Genomic DNA, 19,298 nt, shown 5'->3' on the forward strand with positions numbered 1-19,298 from the left:
CCTACCGAGGTGGCATACTGTATGCTTCCAACTATAGAATATTCTGGAAAAAGGCAAAATGGTAAAGAGATCAGTGATGTCCCATGGTCTGTGGAGAAGGAAATGAAGCATAGGGATTTTTAGGGCAGTGAACTATTCTGTTTGATGTTATAATGGTGTATGATACATAACATTACACATCTGTCAAAACCAATAAAATTGTCACAATAACTAAAATGTGGAAGCAACTCAAGTGTCCCCCAATGAATGAAGGAATAAGCAAAGTGTGGCACATACATACAATGGGACATTATTCAGCCTTTAAAACAGGAAGAGGGGCACCTGGCTGGAGCCTACTTTGAATGAATGAATGAATGAATGAATGAATGAATGAGAAGGAAAACCTGCCATACTATACCATGAATGAACCTTGAGGATATTTTGCTAAGCGAGATAAGCCAGACATAGAGAGAGAAATAGAGTATGATTACAATTCTGTGAAGTGCTTTGAGTAGTCAAAACTCACAGAAACAGAAAGCAGACTGGCGGTTGCCAGGGGATGGGACAAGGGAAATAGGGAGTCAGTGTTGAAGGCGAGTTTCAGTTTTGCAAGATGAGAAGAGCTACGGAGATGGGGGGTGGTGATCGGTGCATGACACTATGAATATACTTAATACTACTTAACTGTACATCCCCAAAAGAAGAAAGTAAATTCACAGGTACCTTACCACAATTAAATTGTTTTTCAAAACCCCGATGAATTGTGCAACATAAAGAGTGAATTTTAATGTAAATTATAAACTTTAGTTAATAAAAATGGATCCATATTGGCTCATCAGTTGTAACAAATGTACCACACTAAAGCACGATGCTAGCGATAGGGGAAACTGTATCAAAAACAAAGTCACTGGGCCTCTCTCTCATTGGCTCTATCCACCTTATAAGCAACTCTACAGAGAGACGAACACGGCAAGGAATTAAAGTCTCCATCTAGCAGCCATCGGAGACCTAAGGTTTCCTAACAAGCCTGAGTTTTGGACCTTCAGATGATAGCAGCTCCAACCAACATCTGGATTGAAAATCTCACAAAAGACTAAGTCAAATCCACCCAGCAAGCCTGCTCCCAGATTCCTGACCCACAGAAACCACGTGAGATGCTACACCATTACTGTTTTAAAAGCTGTTATGTTTTGGGGGCACCTGGGTGGCTCAGTCGGTTGGGTGTCCGACTTCAGCTCAGGTCATGATCTCGTGGTCTGTGAGTTCAAGCCCCATGTGGGGCTACATGCTGACAGCTCGGAGCCTGGGGCCTGATTCAGATTCCGTGTCTCCCTCTCTCTCTGCCCCTCTCTAATTCATACTCTGTCTCTCTGTCAAAAATAAAAAAAACATTAAAAAAAATTAAAAGCTGTTATGTTTTGGGTTAATTTGTTAAGCAGCAGTTAACTAAAATATTAACCAAAACAAGAAAAAGCCATAAAAGCATTTAAAAAAAATAAGAAATGAGTGAATTTGAAAAGTGTGCAGTTTTCTTCAAAATAACTGAATACACGGTGTCAAATGTGAGGTTAGGAGTCATGGTGGCAGAAGCTGGCAGTCTGAGAAATGCCTAATTATTCAGCAGCAAGGAAAGGTTTCACTTTAAATGGAAAAAAAAAATTCCTTCCTTTGGGATCTAAAACCACCCAAATCATGTGCCCTCATCATAGAACTTTAGTCTCCAAGCTGGTGCTAATACAGGGAAATATGGTTATTTCCTGTTCATCAGCATTTTACCCTAGAACCTTCTGTCACACTGGCGTGTTATTATTTTTTTTCGGCAAGCAGGAAACTAAAAGCTCAGATTTTAGTTTCCTCAGATTTTTCTGCCAGCTTCCAATCCAACTCTGGTATGTCCCAGGGTCCTGTGAGCCAGACAGAGGTCTTGACATTGATGTCTCTTGTCCTGCTCAGAGCTCCGGGACGTGCCCTGACCAGGTTCCTAGGGAAGTAGAGGAGGAAATGCCCTCTCATGCATCCCAGCTGGTTCTCCACTGATTTCAACCCACTGGCCATCTGGTCTCTTCTCCCTGCTATGCGCACAGCTTGGTCTGGGAAGTGGAAACTTTCTGTGGGATTCAGCATTTTTTTTTTTTACTTTTTTTTTTTTTTTTGCAAACCAGGATGCATGAAGTGAGCAGAGAACATTGGCTGGTGTGTGATATTATGTTCCCTGTCCACATATAGAATTGATGCACGGAAAAATCAAAGATGCCACTTGGCAAGGATCCAGTGAAATCTGTGCCTATTGAAAATCACTGTCACTCAAATCCATGGGGATTGCTGGTTGTGACTTCAAATATGGAGGATAATCAAAAATGCAACCCAAGTAAATAATTCTGCTTAGTTTTTCTGAAGGACTCATCCAAGTAAAAAAACTCAAAGCTCTAAAGCAAACAAAACGGGTTTCATTTAAATGGACTTATTTTGCAGGGCGCCTGGGTGGCTCAGTCGGTTAAGCATCCGACTTCGGCTCAGGTCGTGATCTCATGGTCTGTGACTTCGAGCCCCGAGACAGGCCCTGTGCTGACAGCTCGGAGCCTAGAGCCTGCCTCCGATTCTGTGTGTCTCTCTCTCTGACCCTCCACCATTCGTGCTCTGTGTTTCTGTGTCTCAAAAACAAATAAACATTAAAAAAAAAATTTTTTTTAAAAAGGACTTATTTTGCTAATAAAATAGTGGGTCATAGAGGCACTTGGGTGGCTCAGGTGGTTAAGTGTCCAACTCCTGTTCTGGGCCCAGGTTATGATCTCATGGTTCTTAAGTTCAAGCCCCACAATGGGCTCTGCACTGACAGCATGGGGCCTGCTTGGGATTCGCTCTCTTCCCCTCTTTCTCTCTCTCTCTCTCTCTCTCTCTGTCTCTACCCCACTTGCTCTCTATCTCTCTCTCAAAATAAATAAACTCAAAAAAAATAAATAAAACCTATAAAAAATAGCAGGTCACGAAGATCCCATTAAGTGCCTCATAAATATATAGATTGCCTACAATGGGTAATAGCTAATGGGACCTCTCTGAAAACAGGTTGGCCAATGAAGAGGGTTTGAAAGACCACTACATTTTATTAAACAGGGATATCTAAAATTGGGCAGATAGGGAAACTGACATACATAGTGACCAGTGTACTTAAATACAGATTTGGGTTCAAACACTCATAAGTGAATGTATGTGCATATGATACATATGTGTGTATGTGTGTGTGCGTGCGTGGATATATCTCGAGCCTACTGATAATTTGCAACATAAGAAAAAAAAGTTTAGAAAATATGGTTTTCAGAGCCATCCTGATGAAATGGGGCTATCTGTAGAATGGAGATCCCATGGGTAAGTTCTCTACTCCCATATTCCCTAACTCCCTATAGCAGTGATTTAAGAGGCCTGAGTATGAGTATACGGGCCAAAAGAGTCTTCACCAAGGGCCATGAACTTAAGCCCAAACAAAAGTCATCTCATTAGCATTATGCATCACTGAAATACATTCCACAAACTTTCATGTTTTTACAAATGACTGGTAGATACCAACAATAGTGTTGATCGAATGAGTAGTACTGAAAAATAAACATAGGTCACAATAGAGTTTACTGTGAACCATTATTAGCATGGTACTGAGAAGTCTAGCCATCAAGAACCTTAGAGAAGTGATCCAAATGTTTTCCTGCAAATACCCATGCACACGTCTGTAATTCCTGGAATTTTCAGGAAGGACTTTCTGATTTTATGTGATCATCAAGGTTGCTGAGTGGTATTCAATTTCACTCTTTACAACACTGTTATTATGGGTCTTATGGCTGTTTTAGTTAACACCTCACCATTAACTGTATTTTGGGCTGGTAATTTCTCAGTAAATGGATTCTAAGACAGAGGTTGCGGTTCAAATAAACACCACATTCCCTCTGCTAAATCAGAGGTATACATCTCTCTCCAAATAAGTTTGCTTCATGACCCTTCAACATTGCCACTGAATTCTCTGCCCCTTCACCATCACCTCTGTACCCAAAATTCAACCACAAAGTTAAAACAGGTAGAGTGAAGGGTTCTTTTTCCCTGCCTAATCAGGTCATGGTTAAATAGGTGTGACAGTTATTGTTCTAAAAAGGCGGGCTCCTAATTTTCTTTGTGTGCTACAGCCCTCTGAGAATCTGGTTTAAAAATAAAAAGCTATGGACTTTCTGGGCAGATAAAAATATTCATTCTTATCGTTGTAAAAACAATTTCAGTAAACCACTGCAGGCCCATCAGTGGCCCCAAGTTTTTAATTCTTTTCTGAGAAGAGGAAACATGAGACAATAATCTATCTAATTTGCCCCTATCTCACAGAGACTAAGCCATCTAAAAGCGGAGAAACACTCCGATCAGTCCCAAAGAAGGAAGCAGATGCCCTCTGACCCAGTGCTTTGTCCTCCCAGAATTATTTTTACCTGGTTTCCTAGGATCAGAAACAGGAGACTAGTGACAAACTGTTTCAATGATGGGTGTTTGTATGTAGTTTATTTAAGTTACTAAATTTTACAGAAACAATTCTGGGGGAATCCCTGTCATCTCCCCCAAAAAGCAAAGAAGTAAAACATTATTCATGAAGGGATGGTTGTAAGGTACCACCTAAAATCATTTTCAAATCTTAAATATATGCTTCCCTCCCAGAGCAGTGTGACCTCGGGACCTTCGTAAATCAGCCTCTACTTGTGGAAGTCTTGGACGGTACAGTCCCTTTTCTCTCTAAGGTTTCCACACATGCACCATGCTGGGAAGTGACACAGTTCCAGTAATATCCCACAGCTTCTGAATGTCCTTTGCTAAGGGAATTGTCTCGGTTCTCATTGTATACAAAGCACTTCACTCCGCCCTCGGTTGGCTGCCTCATGGAGCTTTAGAGGGAGGGGACTAATTTTGGTGGGGGAGAGAAGGATGTTACAATACAACCATCTGTAAGAGGGAAGTATATGTAAAATTGCTGGGATATAGATGCACTCCCAGCTGCCCAATTATTCTCATAAAATAGGATATTAATTCCAAATGCCTTAAGAATAGACATTTCTTCATATCCATCAAGTACTTTTCTCACAGTAACTGAAAAATAAGCTAATACCTCATGATAAGCCTGCCTCTTTGGAAGGCATAATCCTTCTTCTCAGCCAAAAAGGCACCGTGTAATAGGGGTGGCAAATAAATTTCATTTCACATAGTAATTCCAATTGGCTGATAGTATATATGCCTACAGTGATGTATTGAGGATTCTAAGAAAGTGTATCTGATGAGGGGGAAGGAATTGATTATCAATGTCTGCCATGTGTACATAGGGGGGTGGGTCACTTAGGCCTCATGACTGCCATTCTGATGTAGAGCATTACTGAGCACTGAATGAAAATGCATGAATAGAAAGACTGTGTAATATATAAGCTGGGCTGTACCTGAGAGCGTGATTTTTTAAAGTCTATTTTACCAAGCAATTTTTCATGGATATTTCTAAACCGCATGTTAAAAAACAAAGTCTCATGTTGGGGAACATTACTGTGATCTGACTGGAGCATGACAGAGGCTTAAACATACCCTCCTGTTTCTTCCTTGACTGACATTTAAGGTTAAGGTGAGGGGCAGCCCAGCTGCTCCATCGGGGGTAGGGCAAAATGGGTGTCCCTGAGCAGGGACAACTGAATGGAAGATGCTCTAACATCAGCCACCATATGTCCCCTCAAATCCATGCCTCTAGTGTTACAATCTATGTTCCCAGAATACATTTGCTCTTTCTCTGAGTCAGTGGTTTCCAAACAGGGACAATATCCCCCACCCTTGGGACACGGAGCACGATCTGGAGACATTTTTGACTATCACTATGGAAGGAGGGGTTGCTATTGGCATCTAATAGGTAGAGACCAAGGATGCTGCTAACCATCCTAGAGAGCACAGGACAGCCTCCCCCCACCCATAACAGAAAATTATCCAACCCAAAATGTCAATAGAAAATACCATCAAGGTTAAATCTCAGTACAAATTAACAATATGTTTTCTGCTGTTCAAAATACACTGTGTAGCACACAGCATGGTGGTTAAACTTGGGGGTTCTGAGTGTGAAACCCCCACCTGACTACCAACCATATGACCCTAGCAAAGCACTTGACCTCTCTCAGCCCTCACATCCCCATCTCTGCAATAGGGATGACAGCAGGGTCTACTCCACAGGACCAAATGTGAAAATGAAATCAAATCTCTTAGCAAAGTACCTGGCAGATGGAAAGTGTTAGCAAAAAACAGGAATGACAAGAACCTCAAAATATTCCATCAGGTAAACAATGTGTAACAGCAGCCACATGCCTGGCACCATGGCCACAAAATCAGAACCAGAACTACCATATGGCTTCATCCAAACTCCATTCACCCACCAAGACACAAGGGCACATTTTAGCCAAAGCCTTAGAGTGAGCATGTCCGTAAAACATAAGAGCACATCTCCTCTGACCCAGAAATTCCATCTCTATGTATTTACCCTACAGACAAACTACCATGTACAGGGGATGGTCTTGGTCAAGGATTTTCAAAGCAGCAGTTTAATAATAGTGAAATATTAGAAATACTATAAATATTCACCAAAGGGAAGCCAATTAAATAAAGGAGGGTAAATACGGCAATGGAATATTATATATCCATTAACAAAATGGGTAAGACACATGTATGTGTGGATATGGAATAACCCCTAAAGTATATACTTAAATTAAAAAATAAAAGCAGAATAGAACTATGCATAGCTTAGGCTATCATCCATCTACTGGTATAAATGTGCACACCTGCATAACAGATCTGACAGGATACATGAGTAATCATAATAGTAGTTGTCTCTGGTGAGAGCAGAAGCAAGGAGAAGAGGATATATTTTTCTCAGCACATTCTTGCATTTTTTAATGATTGTGGCATTTTAATCTAAACTATTAAATAAAGTGAAGCATCAAATATGCCCTGTTAAGTACAGCATTCCCCGCCTCAAAACCAGCCTATTTCTTTTGCACTTGACTTTCGTAAATGCTTAGCAAATCACGCCTTACCTAAAAAGGAGTAATTTAAAATCATTTGGTCAAATCTTTTTCTGTATAGATGCCCCCAATTTTTAATCCAAAGATGTCTGCAGAGGAGCGATTAGCACATCGGTTGTTGTGCTCACGACAACAAAAACTGCAAGAGGTTCTCATTATAACTCAGAGACAAATTCTGAGACTATACCCAACCTTTCCCCTCACCCCACTTTGCAAACTGCAGCTTTTCAATGAAGAGCTGTATCAATTAGCACAGCCAGTCGGTTCTTAGAAGCCGAGCTGGATCCTGGGCTATTATTAGTTTCTGAACAATGGCTTGGAGGGAAGGAAAAAGGAAATAAAATCTACACTAGGCTTTGAATTTTGAAACCACTATTCTGGGAAAAGACAAAATTGTATCACACAGTTAGATGATTTAGGGGATTCACATCATGAAATGAGTTCTGCTGCTCTCCCTCCCAGAACTAAAAAAAAAAAAAAAAGAAAAAGAAAAAGAAAAAAGTTGCTTCATGGTGTCTTAATTGATGACTGTATGACAATACGCTTTTTGTTTTATTTTTTTTAACTACTGAAAATAATTAATGCTGCTTTTAAAAGTTAAAAGGGAAAAAAATTAAATGGCAAGGGCACACTGACATCTGCTGGCATTTCATAAACTGTTTTTAAGACAGGCATTTGTTCCAGACACTGCTCTCCATTTATTCTCGGGCGCTGAGGCTCATCGTGGCCTACAAAAATGAATATTCCCCAATATGCTCCCCAAAATGATGTAAAGAGAAGACCATCAAGGAACGAAAGCCTAAGAGCCTCGTTCCTCTGGACTGGACTCCCTCCCTTCTTTCAGGAAAGCATTCTGGAGCTCTGGGGAATGAACAATGTTACTTTTTATTATTTTTTTAATAAGTGGAAGAGTTAGACTGGAGGCAATTTAAATCTGCGAGCTGCTTCCCTTGATTTTTTTTTCTACAAAAGGGAATCTCACCAATCCTTGTCTCAAAACAGTGAACAAAGGAGGGACCCGGGTAACAGCGCTCTGCCTGCACTGGAAGAGCCAGGAACATAAAACAGAACATTCAGGCATCTCAGAACCCAAGAAGCAGCAGAACTAAAAATGTGAATAAAAAGGGAGGGCCCTGAGAATGTTAATTTTAGCAAAGAAGCCAAAGGATCTCTGTTGTGCTAACAAAAGACTTCAAAACAGATTAAAAAATGCTCAAGTCCCAGAAGGTTGTGCCAATGTCTTTTTAATCTGTGATACTGACGTAGAGCCAACGAGAGGGCAATTGTGGGGTCATCGAAATGGCTTTCTCATGAAACTTTATGGATGTTATGAAGCTATGTGCCCAGAGTTGGGGGTCTGACTCTGCCTCCTCAGAAGTTGTCACTGGCCGAATGAGCACACTCACGTGTGGAAGACCTGAGTCTAAACAGAGCTGTGTTCTGGAGATGTGAAAACCAGAGAGCCCAAGTGCCACTGCTCCCCCTCCTCAAGGGTTCAGAAGTCAGAGCCCCCCATCAGCACCACTGTGTTAGCCTTGTTCCCTGTCCTCCACCTACAAGCCACACACGTATACACACCTGCACCCCCATGCACTTACACAAGCACATGCACACACATGGGCACCCGCGTGTGCACATACACACCTGCAGCCACATGCACGTACACATGCATCCCTGCACTGTGTGCACACACACACACACACATATACACACATACCTGCACCCACGTGCATGGACACACGCACACAGCCCTGCACCCACCTGTACTTACACTCGCGTGTGCACACAAACCTGTATCCTCATGCACATACACACACACACCTGCACCCATGTGCACGTTCATACACACATGTACACACATACACACACATACCTTCACCCATGTACACACACACACACACACACACACACACACACAGAGCCTTTATCCACTGATGCTCCCAGCAGTTACTCCCTCGCCCTCAGAGCTGTCCTCTCATCTGGAATACACCTTTGAGGAAGGGTACAAACAAAGATCTTACTCATTTCAGAGAAAAAGAACATTGGGTTTCAACAACAGACTTCTACTCTGTTCTCCAGCTTCTCCAGCTACATCAACTCACTTGCTCAAGCTGCTCCAGGCTCCAAGGGTCATGTTGCGGTTTTCAGGACCTGTGGAGCACTCTCCTACCTGAACACACTGGTACTCAGCACAGCCTCTCCCCTGTGTCCATCTCCCCTCCGTGCATGACTTGGTCCTTCTCATTCTCCAGGTCTCAGCTTAAATGTCACCCAAACGTCTCTCCTTGGAGAGACCTTCCCTCACCCTCCGGCATAATATGGCCATTCGCTCTTTGATTACATTAGCACTCTACTTTGTTTCCATCTTAATACTTACAATAGAGAATTATGCTGCCCGCTCATTTATCTTCATGTTTTGTGATGGTCTCTCCAACTACAGAATAAGCTTCGTGAGGTACAGATCTTGCTGGTCTTGGTCACTGGTCAGTATAGTGACCCCAATACAGTATCTCTAGTGCTCAGCACAGTACCTAACACAGGTCTGATAATGTTTACCGAACGCTTCAGAAAGGCAATGAGTGACCCCATAAAAGTGATCCTACATGTCATAACTCATGCTCCAGGGAAATTTTTTTTTTAAATGGGAGAAAATAAGAAAGAGTGTCTATCTGCACTGTTGGGACTCAAAATAATACTCTTTTACTCCAGGTATAGCACAGGATACCAAGCACTGCACTAGCTTGTCCTATTTTCCAGGGATTCCTGGTGTTTTAAAGGACTGTAATTTATTTATTTGTCTTTTAACTTGCACCTATCTCAGATATATTTATTTTAGCTACGTCGTGTGAAAATTAATCAAGGGAAACCTCACTAAAGTGGAGTCAGGAGGACAGAAGGCAAGGTAAGAAGGGGGAGCCTTCCCACCAACATCCATTATAGGAGGAATTGAAAATTACAGCCCCCAATAGAACTGTCAAAAGGAAAGAGCCATCATTTACAGACCCCACTGAGGAAGAATGCACACTGCCTCTCCTACAGCAATCAACTACTCCTGCAGCTTACCCAGTGAGCTATCATCCCCCTGAACTCTTGCTTCTCTCCAAGGGATTTTTGTTCAAAACAACCCCTTCCAACTTCCTCCTTCTCCATAATGTTCCTCTCCTTAGCCTGTGGGATGTGCCTACGGTTTTGCCATAGCTTGCGTGCCCCAAACTGCAATTCTCTGTTACTCCTCAACAAACATGTTTTTGCTGGTAAAAAGCTTATTTAATTTTTAACAGTAATACTTGCAAAGATTATTTTTCTAAAAAATAAAAAAAGCAGGGCGCCTGGGTGGCTCAGTCGGTAAAGCATCTGACTTCGTCTCAGTTTATGACCTCACAGTTTGTGGGTTCGAGCCCTGCATTGGGCCCTGTGCTGACAGTGCGGAGCCTGCTTTGGATCCTCTGTCTCCCCCCACCCCTCTCTCTCTTCCCCTTCTGCATGTACACACACACCTGCACCCACGTGCATGGACACACGCACACAGCCCTGCACCCACCTGTACTTACACTAGCGTGTGCACACCAACCTGCATCCAACCTCTCTCAAAAATAAACAAACATTAAAAAATTTTGTAAACAATTAAAATTAATAAATAAGCAACATAAATTACAATAAATTGTAAATTAAAATAAAGGCAGAGAAGTAAAATGGACTTGACAGTTAATATGCAAAACCTATACTAGCAAATCCTATTCACTGTCAAGACTAGACTCTAAAATCAGCTCTGAGTTTGAGACACCTAGACGGCTCAGTCGGTTAAGCGTCAGACTTCAGCTCAGGTCATGATCTCATGGCTTGTGAGTTTGAGCCCTGCATGGGCCTCTGTGCAGACAGCTCAGAGCCTGGAGCCTGCTTTGGATTCTGTGTCTCCCCCTCAGTCTGTTCCTCTCCCCACTCACACTCTCTCTTTCTCTCTCAAAAATAAATACACATTAAAAATTTTTGTTAATAATAAAATAAAATCAGGTCTGAGCTTCCTGGCTGGCTTTGTGAAAAGGGAACATGATCAGTTGTTCCACATAACAGTGTCTGGTATAGAAGTACCAATCACTATCTCAGGAAAGGAAAAATTCTTTGTGACCCTGAGACCAGAAATAACACTGTGATAGCCAACAGAGGCCTCAGAAATATCACCACAGCAAATAGCAGCAGGAAGTATCAGTTCTTCACAGCTCACCGTCCTTCTTGGTTCCCCTTATGTGTCTTCCATAATGTTGCATTATTTTCACTCGGGGTTTTAGATTCTGCTATCAGTCTTAAACATTAGTCTAAACTATCTACTCTTTTTCTGTGTATATATAGAATATCTATTTCTTTAAAGATAGGATCAAAGGACTTTTTTTATAATCTCATTATAAGCCAACAGCAGCACAGCACAATTCAGTCGAACTCCATTTATGGAGTGGGGATGTGGTTCCTTATCCTCATGACATACTCTCAACGAACAGTGTAAATTCAAACAAACTAGGCTTTGAGTAGTTCTTGGAGAGAAAGTTCTTGTCTGAATGCTACAGGTCAGTGAACAGATGAGGTATGCCTACTCCAAAGTGGTCATGGGATAACTGCTTCCCATGCCTTACTCTGGAGCACCAATCCTTGCTACGGGAGACAGAATCATCCATCCTTTAACACACAGGGACATGAAGCCTCAGAGAGGTGCAGTGACTCACTCAAGGTCACATAGCTAGAAAGTGGCAGAATTTGGACTCAAAAAAATTAGGCACGGGGCACCTGGGTGGCCCTGTCGGTTGAGTGACTGATTTCAGCTCAGGTCATGATCTTACAGTCTGTGAGTTCGAGCCCCGCGTCGGGCTCTGTGCTGATGGCTCAGAGCCTGGAGTCTGCCTTGGATTCTGTGTTTCCCTCTCTCTGCCCCTTCCCCACTCATACTCTGTCTCTCTCTGTCTCTCAAAAATGAATTTTAAAAGTTTTTAAAAAATTAAAATTAAAATTAAAAAAAAAATTAGGCAGGGCTGGCTCCAAAGCCCGTGTCCCCTCATACCTTTGCTCTCAGGGAGTTTGGTCATTTCAAAGCTTTTCTCACTCCACAGCAACTCCATTAGCTTAGGTCAATGTGTCATCATCTCCTTAGTTAGCTAGCATCCTACATGCTATAATTCAGACTGACCATACTCCCCAGATCAGAAATAAGAAACCCTCCCAGGAAGAGTCTTCTGTTCTTAAAGATAGATATCAATCTCCTCCTTACACTCCCCAAGGAAACCCCTCAAATTTTCCAACCTGTGCAAACGAAAACGATTTTCTTTCCCCTGGAGAATTTCTGCACGCGAGCTCTCCATTATCAGCCTTTGCAATCAGCAGCAGCCTAAACTGGACTCACCTTTCTAAGGCTGCCAAAGGAAAAGATGCGTCACACGGCCATGACTATGAGCCATGCCACAGGCTAGCCCTCCCTTCAGAAAGACCTACGGAGAAGCGACTCGTTCCCGGGGCTTCGTTAAGAGACTCATTCTAGAATATAAGCAGTGACCCCACAATCAAGACGGAGGGTGTGTCCCAAGGGAAACGAACACAAAGCTAGCACTACTGGGATCTAGCCAGGGCCACTGTTGCTGAATCAGCCTCTCGATTCCCCGCTCTGTCACTTTTCATAACGAGTCTAATAAATTAGTGTTTCTCTCTGCCAATCAATCAGAGCTCATGCATATGGCTGCTGTCAGGCAGCCTCTGCAGGCAGAACTCCATAGAGCGACTCAGGTCTGTCAACTCCTTCAAGTATACGTTAGCAGCTATGCTGGGTTCCTCCCCTTCACTCTCAATTTATCATCTTGGTTACAGTCGAAAGGAAAATGAAGGAATCATATTTTGGAGCCAATTTGCTGCCTGGAGGAATTGTGAAATTCTAGTAGCAGCAGTAATGGTAATAATGGTATCATTATTATTAAATGACAATAATCATTGCTGCTACCATCATAGCAAGCATCCCTACTAAACACAAGCGAGATGGTTTGTTGGGATGGTTATTATCTCCATGTAGAGGGGGACAATGAGATGCAGAAAGGTCCATTAAGACCAAAGGTCATGGAGCGAGAATGTGATGAAGCTGGAACTGAAGCCAGACAGTGTGATTCTAAGATCCTAACTGCTGCCCTGCCCCACCTCCTGTCTCTAAACCTGTAATGGTTCCTCTGCGGGGTCACTCAGCACCCAGCACGTCCTCTTGGTGCAGAGTAGGTGAGACACGCACAGACTCCGGAAGCAACTGCGTGACTCTGCAACCTAGTTGTTGGGCCTCAGGTCCCCCACCTGCAAAGCTGGGATGATAAAGGGCTTGTGACAAAGAGCTGAAGAGATGCCGTACGTGAAGCCCCAGCAGAGAACATGCTTCCAACAGGTGGTAGCACTTATGCTTATGGAACACATGATGGTACAAAGAAGACAACTTTGGACACCTCAGTCCGTGCCCTCATCTCTGACTCTATGCTCTAAAACTCACAGCAAACGGAAAATTGAGGAAAACCTGGCCTCCCAATGAGCAAGGTGGTTACACAAGTTGATCTATTATGTTGGCAAAGGTCTAATTTTGTTCTCTGAAGAAATGAAAAGGGAGCTAACTCAGATGACAGAGTGATCCTGCCTCCGTGGAGCGAACAGTGGTTTGCATGCTGCGTTGAGGGGTTGTCAGAGCACTGCCAGCTTTGAGAGTATTATCCCCAAGGACTGCCGGTAGCCAGAGAGGTGGTCCCAGACTCCCTGCTAAATCATACTCAAAGCCTGAGCCTGGGGGTAGGGGCCAGAACCCAGGGCTCTCAGGATCTAAGGAAGGAACAGAAAAGCAAGAGACAGACTGCACCAGTTCAGACCACTCTTATGAAACAAAAAAGATACATCGTGGCAAGTAGAAACAGGTGCCCTGCTTTCCTTTTGTGCCTCTGATTGACTCAGCATCACTTCTGAGAGCCAGCTCAAGTTAAGCAGCAAGGTCCCCCTAACCTCTGCAATGCACCACCTCCTCCGTCCCTAGCATCTCAGAAAGGCAGCAAAAGAGGCAGAGTATGCAGTGATTAGTTTCATGGGCTACAGACTCAGACCATCAGGTTCAAAGTCCTGGGTATGCCACTTACCTGCTGCAGCATCCTGAGGCCAACTGCTTTGCCTGCCTAAACCCTTCAATCTATCACAAAATGCACACATGAAGAGAATCCATCTCAAAGTGTGTTAGATGCATCAAAGGGAATAACTCACTATTAACATACCCAGCATCTACCCTGTGCCATGCACCACGCTAGATACTAGGGATACGGTGATGTTTGAACCAGGTGCATGCAGGGTCCACCTGGAGCTAACTGTTCAGTACAGTAAGAGAAAGAGATGAAACAGATCACTCAAGTACATAGAAAGCTGCCCCTGGGGTAAGTGTAAGGAAGGGGAATCCACACAGGGAAAGAGGGAGGGTTCCCCCGAGCAAGGGTTTTGGGATGGATGGGCGGAGGAGAGCAAGGTGAAACGCAAAGTGAGGGGGATAATCACCTGCCAGAAAAACAGAGCTCAGCACATAGCGATGCAGGCAGAGTACTTAGCACAGCTTGTGCTGTGTAGGAAGTGTTCACAACATATACACTTCTTACTGTCACAGTGTATCTAACCTGCTCAGACAGAGTTCCAGGTTTGTGGATAAAGAGACACAGGTTTTGGGTCAAATTTGGGAAGAAAGTTGAGCTACCCGGATGTCCAAGCCCTCCATCAAACCATACCTCCACCTTCCAAGACCAGGACAGTCTCCAAAGATGGACAATGTCAGTCGGACTCAGAGCTCTGAGGAAACAACCCCTTTTTCCTGTCAGTATCCAACATCACAACCGCCAATGGGAGAAACACATGGGCACAATCTGAAAGGAAACCTACTGGAATAGACGATCGATAAAGGGGATCTGTGTGCAGAAGAGATGCCAATCAAGCTGCTGGGAAGATGTGTGTGGCGGGGGGGTGTTCCCTCTGTTTGTTTTTTTTTTTTTTAATGTTTATTTATTTATTTTTTATTAAAAAAAAATTTTTAATGTTTATTTATTTTTGAGACAGAGACAGAGCATGAATGGGGGAGGGTCAGAGAGAGAGGGAGACAGAATCTGAAGCAGGCTCCAGGCTCTGAGATCAGCATAGAGCCTGACACGGGGCCCGAACTCACGGACCATGAGATCATGACCTGAGCCGAAGTCATTAACTGACTAAGCCACCCAGGCGCCCTGTGTGTTTATTTATTTTTGACAGAGGGAGAAAAAGAGTGTGAGCGGGCAAGGGGTAGAGAGAGAGGGAGACACAAAATGTGAAGCAGGCCCTGAGCTGTCAGCATGGAACCCGATGCGGGACTTGAACTCACAAACAGTGAAATCATGACCTGAGCCAGAGTCAGACGCTTAACCAACTGAGCCACCCAGGCACCCTGGAGTATTCCCTCTTTGAAGGCACTCCTAGAGAAAGAACTAAGCCGGACCACATATATAGATACATGCTCAATGTTGTACCCACACACAGTGAGCATTACTGAGAAACTTGGGGTTCTTCTTTCCTATAAACTCATCTTTCTTCTTGAGTTGAAGATTTTGCTCTCAGAAAGGAAAGGGAAAAAACAAAGTTTAGTTTTTTAAATGTTGTGGGGCTTACCCTTCCAAAGACAAATATATCATGGCATTTCTCTGCATTAAATCTTCCAATGGCTTCCCACTGGCTTAATATCCAGACTCCCTACCAAAAGCTCAAGGACTTGTATGACCCAATTTCATCCATACAATGTTATCACTGCTTCTGCCTCAGGGCCTTTGCACTTTCTGAAACTCTCTTCGTGCAGATAACTATCCTAGAATGGAAATTCCATCATCACAGGTTATCTATACATACTGATCACTCTGCATTTCAAGTGCTTTGAACAGTAGTTGGCAACGCACAGTAAATACTCATGGGAGGAATGTATAGCTTGAAACATGTCAGCTACTTCTTTTCATTTAGATTTCAGCTCAAATCTCTCTTCCTTGGAAAGCCCTTCCAACCCACTCTCTACCATATTGTCACATTATCATTTCTGTAACCCTTAATCATTATCCTTATACAAATATATTTCCATCCCTTGCTTACTGTCTGGCTTTCCCCATGACAATAGAAGCCCCCAAAGAAGAACATTCTCATTGGCCTTGCTCCCTCCCTGAGCAGAATGTCTGACATGCGGTGTCTCCTGGATAAGTGTTTATTACATTAGGCTTTCCTCCCCCAAGAGAGACATACCCACCAGTGTATCATGTCCTGTGTCTAGTGATCAATGACAAACCAATGGCAATGATGGTAGCTCCCGGCAACTACAGACACGAAACAGGATGATGACTAGCTCTCCTTAAAACCCCGTATGTCATTTCCATCAGACCGCTCAGACCTTACAATCTAGAGAACCATGTTCTGTTGAAGTCATCTGAATGTTCTGGGTGCCCCTCATTTTGAAGCTCCCTCACTGATTGATTCTTTAATTAAAGTTTTAATATTTATACGTGTGCCCTGAGGCAGTATTTTAAATAATGAAGGTAGGCATTAGGGAGAGCCTCAAGACTCCTTTAAAAACATTTCTCCATGTTTGAGGTCTTCGGTATAACAAAGTTTTCTCTCAGGCAATTCGGGGGAATGTAAATGTGACAAATTGCAAGATGATTTTAGGAAAGTCTACCAGTATTAGCTGATGAGGCATGCTTGCTATGTATCTCCCATGCTGGGTGGCAAAGGTAGGCCTAGCTGCCCTGTGTCCTTCAGAGCAAATGCACTTGGATTTCAAAAGTCTTCATCCATGCCGCTGGGAAATCGCTGGGTCCCCAAAGTATTTTCTGTGTCAGATCCTATTTCCCTCTTGGAATGTGTTCATTACTCCACACATCAGCTTAAAGGATGCAAATAAAATGGTCTCATTTTTGGAAAGGTGAAATGCCAGACATATTTATACAGAGCAGACCCAATTTTCTGGATGCCGAAAAAGAAAAAAAAAAAAAACTTATCTGAAAGGAATTTTATAAAGTATAATGGTTTGGTAGGGCTTGAACTGAAAAGGCTCAACTTGTTTAAAAAAAAAAAAAGTCATCAGAGATGCGAGGATGTCTGAAAGGCCGGTGCTCAGACCTTAGAGGAGTAGGTAAAAAAATAGCATCAATTATCATGAAGAGAAAATAGAGCAGAGAGGGTCAATCCCAGGAGGAAAAAAATGTGCTCAGACCCACGTTTCGGCTTGTTTCTGACTGGAAGACTCTGGGACCACAGGGTGATGTTAAAAAGACAGTGTGTTCTGAGAAAAGGAAGATTTACTGAGATGATGCTTTCTTCCCAGGAGACTGAGGAGAAGCAGGCCTTTCTGTTGATTTGAAGAAATGCACAAGTGCTACAAAAACTTAGTTTCGGGGCATCTGTGCTTGTTGAGATGGCATCGAAGGTCACCAGACTGCATCCGGGCCAGTGGGCTGCACCTCTCCCACCCTCCTTGGAACATGTGGCGAGCAGGAGACTCTCTCAGAGAGACTGAGGCTTCTCCTGAGCAACCTCTCTTGATTAACCTCCCTTTTTGTTTCCTTTTCATCTGTTGTTTAAGAGAAAGTGTGTGTGTAAGGGAAAATGCCTGCCTACTCTATCCCACCAGGTGTTATAAGGCTGAAAATACAGGGTATCCAACTTGATTAAGGCGGGGGCGGGGGCGGGGGGGGGGGGGGGAAACCCTAACATTATCCAGGCACTTACCATGTGACAGACCTTGTCCTAAGTGTTTAATGCTTTATTTATTTATCCCTCAAGCCCTCTGGGGCCAACACTACCACTGAAACTCCCATTTAACAGGTAAACAAACTGAAGCACAGAGAGGCCAAGTAACTTGCCCAAGGTCACACAGCTAGCATGTAGGGGCGGGCTGTGGTTTTCTCTGCGATAAAACTCTACTCTCTACAACCTGTAAAACACCCCAGAAAACTGTAACAGATGATGCCTGTTTCTTCCTAACCCAACTCAACCATGAGCTAACACAGGGAAAACCCAGTGGATTCCTCTGGAACCAGGGTTTCCCTCAAAAAGTGGAAGGTTTGGAGTCAGCCCCTGTTTGCAGCAGCCACCTTTACCCTGTATAGGCCCCAGGTCCTCTGCCTCTGAAGAAAAAAAAGTTCTTGGCCAAAAATAAATCTGCCTGTGTCTCCAGCCGGGTCCTGTGTGGTCACTTAAAAATGGAAAGGATTCAGGTCCTCTCATTAAAAAAAAAAAAAAGATAAATGGAAATGGAGGGTAGATGAACTAAGGGGCTGGGAGGGATCACCAGCTGGGGCGCACTGGGTTTAAATAAATAAAGAAATAAGTAAGTAAATAAATAAATAATCATTACTGTTATAAAAGAAAAGTCAAGTTATGGCGCATCATATTTCGGCTCAAAGCTGTTCCGCAACACCTCCCCCACTTCTTTACAAGTTCCACTGAGAAGACCCGTGGTTGGGCACCAATCCTCCACACCGCCAGGCGCGGATTTCTGAGCACGTGAGCAGCCCCGCCCCAAACCCTCCTCGGCTGGCAGGTGCACCCTGGTCCCTGCCAGTACATAAGTGAGGGGCCCCCAGCTCCCTGGCGGCAGGGAATGGAGTTGGTAATTCCTGGGCTGGGTGGGTCCGGGTCTTCCCCCTTCCTTTCCGCTCGGGCAGCTTCCGGGCTCTTCATGACCCCTGGTCCCTAGACTTAGCACCTTGGAGGCTCCAGGAGCATCCCTGCCAGGTGATCCCCAGGCAGCGGAGATGTGGGAACAGCCCCGCTAACCCCGCCCTCACCTCCATCCTTGGAGCTGAGAAATTGGAGCAGAAAACGGGCGACCCTGGCCTGTGCTGCCACTCTGTTACCGCCGCCCCCAAACACATACCCCGGGGTGAAGTGGTCTAAGACGTCAAAGGACCCAAGGGGTGCGGTGTGAGTTTCCGGGTCCTGAGCTCCCAGGCTGGCCCCCTTCCCCAGGGCTGAACTCGCGGTGACATCTCCGGGCGTTTAGGCCAGTACCAATAAACACGAAGCTCTCCCTCCAGCTCAGTGACCCTCCTCTCTTCCCCGCCTCCCACAGGAGGTTTGGCGTTTCTAACCCCCCCCCCCCCCCCCCCCGCCCCGTAGGCCACCAAAGTACCTCCTCCCTCAGACCTCAGAGAAGGGCGGTGGAGAAGGCAGAGACCCAGGGCGCACTGAAATCTCGCTTCCAGCCGGCCAGATAGACTA

General features: G+C 44.0%; 1 protein-coding gene across 5 annotated transcripts in view; it reads right to left on the minus strand.

Annotated features, from left to right (window-relative positions):
* The window catches only part of RBFOX1 (RNA binding fox-1 homolog 1), a 2,060,838-nt gene that overhangs the window by 1,443,143 nt on the left and 598,397 nt on the right, over positions 1–19,298 (minus strand). The gene's annotated exons all lie outside the window — the stretch shown is intronic.

The sequence above is a fragment of the Felis catus genome, chromosome E3 (assembly GCF_018350175.1).
Source record: "Felis catus isolate Fca126 chromosome E3, F.catus_Fca126_mat1.0, whole genome shotgun sequence".
NCBI lineage: Eukaryota > Metazoa > Chordata > Mammalia > Carnivora > Felidae > Felis > Felis catus.